This window comes from Lipotes vexillifer, unplaced genomic scaffold (genome assembly GCF_000442215.2).
Source record: "Lipotes vexillifer unplaced genomic scaffold, Lipotes_vexillifer_v1.1 scaffold1990, whole genome shotgun sequence".
NCBI lineage: Eukaryota > Metazoa > Chordata > Mammalia > Artiodactyla > Lipotidae > Lipotes > Lipotes vexillifer.
Window position 1 is genome coordinate 376565 of NW_006772506.1, and position 7062 is coordinate 383626.

The 7062-nt window shown below is 40.3% G+C and overlaps 1 pseudogene; it reads right to left on the reverse strand.

The window, feature by feature from the left end:
• Positions 1-1492: 1492 nt before the first annotated feature.
• LOC103077861 (TATA-box-binding protein pseudogene) lies at positions 1493-2421 on the reverse strand (annotated as a pseudogene).
• Positions 2422-7062: the final 4641 nt, after the last annotated feature.

Below are 7062 nucleotides of genomic sequence, written 5' to 3' on the forward strand. Positions count from 1 at the left end.
CATTTCTAAGAATTTGTCCATTTCTTCCAGATTGTCCATTTTATTGGCATAGAGTTGCTTGTAGTAATCCCTCATGATTTTTTTTATTTCTGCAGTGTCAGTTGTTACTTCTCCTTTTTCATTTCTGATTCTATTGATTTGAGTCTTCTCCCTTTTTTTCTTGATGAGTCTGGCTAATGGTTTATCTATTTTGTTTATCTTCTCAAAGAACCAGCTTTTAGTTTTATTGATCTTTGCTATTGTTTCCTTCATTTCTTTTTCATTTATTTCTGATCTGATTTTTATGATTTCTTTCCTTCTGCTAACTCTGGGGTTTTTTTGTTCTTCTTTCTCTAATTGCTTGAGGTGCAAGCTTAGGTTGTTTATTCCAGATATTTCCTGCTTCTTAAGGTGGGCTTGTATTGCTATAAACTTCCCCCTTAGAACTGCTTTTGCTGCATCCCATAGGTTAGCAAAGTGATTTTTAAAAATGTTAAATAAATCATGTTACTTATTACATAGATCTATTCGATAACTTTCTATTACACTTTGGATAAAATTCAGAGTCAGGTATCATGACCTGTTAAGGCCATGCATGTTTGCACCTATTTATATTTAGACACCCTCTTCTTCTGCCATTCTCTACGTCATGTACTCTTCTTCAGGCACACTGGTCTTTTTCTCACTTTCTTAAACAAGGCAGTCCCTTTCCTATTTCAAGGTCATTATGTATGCTGTTCTTTACATTTATAGTGCTCATCACTGACTTTTCTCAAGGCAAACTCCCTAGATCTCCGCATGAGGATCTCTTCCTCAGGAGATCTTTTCTCACCTTGTTTTTTTTTTCATTTTATAAACAGCATTTAGTGTACAGAGTACTCTGAAGGAAGAAAAATATGTACAGCCTTTTGTTTTCATTAATACATTTCTATTCTCTCCTGCAATACTGAAAAGGTGGAATGTGGCACAAAAATAACCCCTAGGAGTTACAAATTAGAAAACAACACTTTTAAAAAAGATTTTTACTTTTCTAGTAGAAATATAAAAACTGTGGTTTATAGGGAAGAAATTAAACAAAATAAAGTCCAATCAATTGTTGAGGTGGCTTTAACACTTAAATTTTTGTCCCTTAAACCCTCTTGTCAACATCAGTAAGTGTTTAAAATATAAATATAAATAAATGGGCAGCTCTGCCCGAATAGCAGCCCAGTTCGAGCAACTTACAGTAATGCTTCGGTGTTCTCTGTGCAGAAATAATATCCCTTCCTGGCATCCTTATGGGGTAGACATGCAGGAGAGCTTCACTTCATGCTGCAACCTACAACTGAACATCCATCCTCTCATCACATGGGGCCGTCCACAGCACCACTAAATGTACCAAAACTGATTTGTTAAAAAAAAAAACAAACAGCAGAAACTAACACATTATTGTAAAGCAATTATACTCCAATAAATGTGTTTTAAAAAATTAAAAAAACAAGTGGATGGGGGAGGCAGGAATAGATGACAGCCATTACATTGTCTTCCTGAAACCCTTTAGAATAGGGTAGATATTCTCAAAGGCTTCATAAATTTCTGCTCTGACTCTAGCACCTGTTAATATAACTTGTCCAGAAATAAAAATAAGGAGAACAGTTCTCGGTTTGATCATTCTGTAGATTAAACTAGGAAATAACTCTGGCTAATAACTACTGAACTGTTGGTTGGTAAGCACAAAGCCTTCTAACCTTATAGGGAATTTCACATCACTGCTCCCCACCCCCGTGTTCTGAATCTTGAAGTCCAAAAACTTAGCTGGAACACCCAACTTCTGTACAACCCTGGCATATTTTCTTGCTGCTAGTCTGGACTGTTCTTCACTCTTGGCTCCTGTGCACACCATCTTCCCAGAACTGAATATCAGTGCAGTGGCCCGGGGCTCTCTTATTCTCATAATTACAGCAGCAAACCGCTTGGGATTACATATTCAGCATTCCATGCACGAAGTACAGTGGTCTTTAGGCCAAGTTTACAACCAAGATTCACTGTAGATACAATATTTTGCAGCTGCGGCACAATCCCAGAGCTCTCTGAGGCTGGCGTGGCAGGGGTAATGGGGGTCATCGGGGAGGGATACAGGGGAGTGGCGCCTGGCAAGGGTGCAGTCGTAAGAGTTTGTGAGTGGAAAAGCTGTGGTGTCTGGCCCGAGGCTCCCTGGGTTGCCTGCTGGGACATCGACTGCTGAATGGCTGCCACTGCCGCCTGCTGCTGCTGCTGCTGTTGCTGCTGCTGTCTTTGCTGCTCTTCCAATAAAGACAGACTATTGGTGTTCTGAATAGGCTGTGGAGTCAGTCCTGTGCCATAAGGCATCATTAGAGTAAAGATAGGGATTCTAGGAGTCATGGCACCCTGAGGGAAAGCCAGGCCCTGGGCATAAGGTGGGAGGTTGTTGTTCTGATCCATGAGGTTCATTTACTTCTTGGCAAATCAAAACCGTTTGGACTGTAAATCGCCTCAGCATTCAGTCTTTTCCTAGAGCATCCCCAGCACACTCTTCTTAGAGACTTCCTTAACTCTCTGGGTTATCTTCATGCACACCAAGAAACAGTGTTTCTTATTCTCAGAAAAGAGAGTTGTTTGTAGAATCTCCTCACTTTTTGGTCAAATCTGATATTTTTTTGATATAATCACTGGAGTCACTGCAGAGATAACTCTCACCTTCTTATCAGGAATAATTTCCTCCATCCTTGCCTCCTATAACTCTATCTCAACTCCTTGATTGTTTCTTTTGTTAACATTTACAATTTACAATACTTCTATTCATGTATTTTGCTTTGTTTAATGTCAGTATCCCCCACTAGACTGCAAGCTCCATTTTTGTTTGTCTTGTTCACTGCTGATTTCTCAGGTCCTAGCCTGGAATAAAATGAACTCTACATAGATAATACTTGTTGAACCAAAAAATTTAAAATAACAAGCATGAGGGTTTCCTTTCATAGATTTTGGCAGTCTAGCCTAATGGACACAGGAACCTCTGATATGAAATTCAGCCTTCCTAGCAATGAGGAGTCCTTCCCAGACCCACTTCACCTCTAAGGAGATTCAACATGGCTCTGTTTAGCCAAGGTCTTTAAGGTCTGTGGAAGAAGGTTCTGAGCCTGGAGTCTATGAATAGGATTGGTGGTTTATGAAACCACTGAAATTGTATATAGTAATTTGTGAATATGTTAATCTGTGTATTTTTCTAGGGAAAAATTCTACAACTTTGATCAGATTCTTAAAGGAGTTCATGACACAGAGAAGGTTAAGAATCACTCACCGAAGGGTCTTTTCCTGGGATAACTGCCAGCCGGAAGTCCTGAACTGCTCTAATTAAAATGTAATTGGAGAATGTAGCTGAAGCCACTATTTCCTTTGAGCTTTTCCTGGAGCTATGATCAGAACTGCTTGAGCCTTCCCTGGGTTTGGGGTACATTTTTGGCATTATATAATGTGCCTTAAATCTTATCTACTCATGCTCTGCCCCCTGTGACCCACATTGACCTGGTTGCTGTTTCCTGCCTAATCTTAGATTCTGACCAGACCTGTGCCAGTGTCACAACCATGCTGATATAACCAGCACATCCTTTTGTCTGACTCAGTTCTGTCAGGGATCTTCACTGGTCCCAGAATGATGGATCAGAATTATTACATAATTGACCAAGACAATAAAGTAGGAGTGGAGGGAAAACTGATTCAAGAACTCAAGATCAGAAAGCAAATCTGATCATATGAGTCACATTGGGGCTTGTCTGATCATATGAGTCACTTTGGGGCCTTGTGAAATGCAGATAAAACAGATTCTATCCACCTTGACCTACTAAATCACAATCTTGAGGGGAGTGGTGGCCTGGAAATCTGTATCTTAACAAACTCCCACTGTGAGGTGAGTGTTATGATCAGGTAATTTTGGGAAACTTTACGTCTAAATTGCAATTCATCGGTTCATCTTGACACTTGACTTTCACAATCACAATTTATGACATTTTAATGATTGGAAATGTTCATATTTCACAAAATTAATTAAGTAGAGAATTTTGAACAGTGTATGAAGGCAAAGTTGTGGATTTAGTCTTAATCATTTAATTTACTCTAATTTATGTTCAAGCTGAAATATTACATCTTCTCAGTCTGTGTCAAATTGTTCTGTAGCTGATTTTCATCAGGGTTCCTTTTAGTATGACATTGGTTTCCCCCAAATCTGAGGACCTTTAGGTTGTGGTTTACCCAGTTTATGCTCAGGAACTTCTTCATGAAGAATTTAAACATTCCTTTATTTAGCTTGTCTTTCACCACTATTAAGTCATCTTTGTATAAAGATCACTTTTATAAAAATTGAGCCTCATAACTCGTACTTTCCAAATGAGGAAATGGACACTCAGAGAAGCTATTTGATTCACCCAAGATCACAGAGCTGTTTAGTAGCAGGGTCAAAGCATAAAGCTGTTCAACTGTTCTGTGTTGATTGAGCACTTACTTTATCCAGGTCAATGAACTCACTGATGGGGATACAAAGATACAAAAGACTTGGTCCCTGCCCTCAAGGAAGCCCAGGTCTTCAGATTCCAAAATGAGTCAGGTATCCTGAAGATGCTGGGACACTGCTAATATCATTTGAACTTCGTTAGAGAAAATTGTTTTTAATTTTGACTCATATTTATCAAAACAATTTTTGGGACTGTGGCAGGAGAAAGAGAGGTTATGCACTATTATCCTAAACACATGTTGTGTTTTTGGTCTGTACAGCACTTACATTTTCTTAAATTATCAGTTAAAATTGGGAGCGTTCACATTTAATATCTAGATTTCTGGATTCTCTTTAAAAAAAAACCCAAAATCTGGCCTTAGCGGACCAATGTTCCCTTGTGGCAGTAATTCTCTGGAGGTGAGGGACTGCTGCCAAACTTTTATGGGCTGGTGCTAGCAGTTCACATAGTTCCTAACCAGTACGTTGCACACACTCCTATTGCCTACCCAACCCCTGGAGCAATTTAAGTTTGCTAACACTGTCCACTAACTTCTGGGGCTACCAGTTGTTGTCTGAACTGTTCCTGACAGCAGATGGCAGAAACAAGCTGTGTAATTTCCATTTCCCCTACAAGTAGAAAAGATGTACTGTAGCAACAATCAACTTCAGAAGCTTTTCTTTTTTCCTCTAAAAACAAAACAAAACAAACAAACAAACAAAAAACAACCTACGGTCACTAGATTTTAGCTGAGTCATATTTTGACAAAGTAAGTGGTGAGAAAGGGATTTGGTGCCAATTGTAGCAACAATTGACTTCAGAGGCTTTTCTTTTTTCTTCTTAAAAAAACCCCCTAATGTCATAAATGTAAGACCAGATACTATAAAACTCTTAGAGGAAAACATAGACAGAACACTCCTTGACATAAAATGCAGCAATATTTTTTTGATCTGTCTCCTAGAGTAATGGAAATAAAAACAAAAATAAACAAATGGGACCTAATGAAACTCAAAACCTTTTGCACAGCAAAGGAAACCATAAACAAAATGAAAAGACAACCCACAGAATGGGAGAAAACATTTGCAAACAATTCTACCTACAAGGGAATAATCTCCAAGAATTACAGATAGCTCATGCAGCTCAATATCAAAAAAACAAACCACCCAATCAAAATATGGGCAGAAGACTTAAATAGACATTTCTCTAAAGAAGAGATACATATGGCCAACAGGCACATGAAAAGATGCTCAACATCATTAATTATTAGATAAATGCAAATCAAAACTACAATGAGGTATCACCTCACGCCAGTCAGAATGGCCATAATCAAAAAGTCTACAAACAATAAATGCTAGAGAGGGTGTGGAGGAAAGGGAACCCTCCTACACTGTTGATGGGAATGCAAATTGGTATAGCCACTATGGAGAACAGTATGGAGCTTCCTTAAGAAACTAAAAACAGAGCTACCATATGATCCAGCAATTCCGCTCCTGGGCATAAATCCTGAGGAAAACATGGTTCAAAAGGATACATGCATCCCAGTGTTCATTGCAGTGCTGTTTACAATAATCACGACATGGAAGCAACCTAAATGTCCATCAACAGATGAATGGATAAAGATGATGTGGTATATATATATACATACACACACACAATGGAATATTATTCAGCCATAAAAAATAATGAAATAGTGCCATTTCCAGCAACATGGATGAACCTGGAGATTATCATACTAAGTTAAGTAAGTTAGACAGAGAAAGACAAGTATCATATGATATCACTTATGTGCAGAATCTAAAAAAAATGATACAGATGAACTTATTTACAAAACAGAAACAGACTCACAGACTTAGAGAATGAACTTATGGTTACCGGGGTGGCAGAGGGTGGGGGGAGGGGTAGAATGGGAGTTTGGGGTTGACATGTACACACCGCTATATTTAAAATAGATAACCAGGGGCTTCCCTGGTGGCACAGTGGTTGAGAATCCGCCTGCCGATGCAGGGGACACGGGTTTGTGCCCTGGTCTGGAAAGATCCCACATGCTGCGGAGCAGCTGGGCCCGTGAGCCATGGCCGCTGAGCCTGCGTGTCCAGAGCCTGTACTCCGCTATGGGAGAGGACACAACAGTGAGAGGCCCGTGTACCGCAAAAATTAAAAAAAAATTAAAAAAATAAAATAGATAACCAACAAGGACCAGCTGTATAGTACAGGGAACTCTGCTCAATACCATGTAACAACCTAAATTGTAAAAGAATTTGAGGGTTTTCGGTTTCGGTCGGAGCTCAGGGAGAGGACTGGGGTTGGCGACTTGAACATAGCCCGATGGGGTTAGTGCGCCACGGCTAGCCGGGAGGGAGTCCGGGGGAAAGTCTGCACCTGCTGAGGAGGCAAGAGACTTTTTCTTGCCTCTGTGTTTCCTGGTGCGCGAGGAGAGGGGTTTTAAGAGCGCTGCCTGAAGGAACTCCAGAAACGGGCGCGAGCCGCGGCTGAAAGCTCGGACCCCAGAGACGGGCGCGAGCCGCGGATAAAAGCGCGGAGCCCAGAGACGGGCAGAAGACGCTGAGGGTGCTGCTGCCCACACCAAGAATCCCGGGGG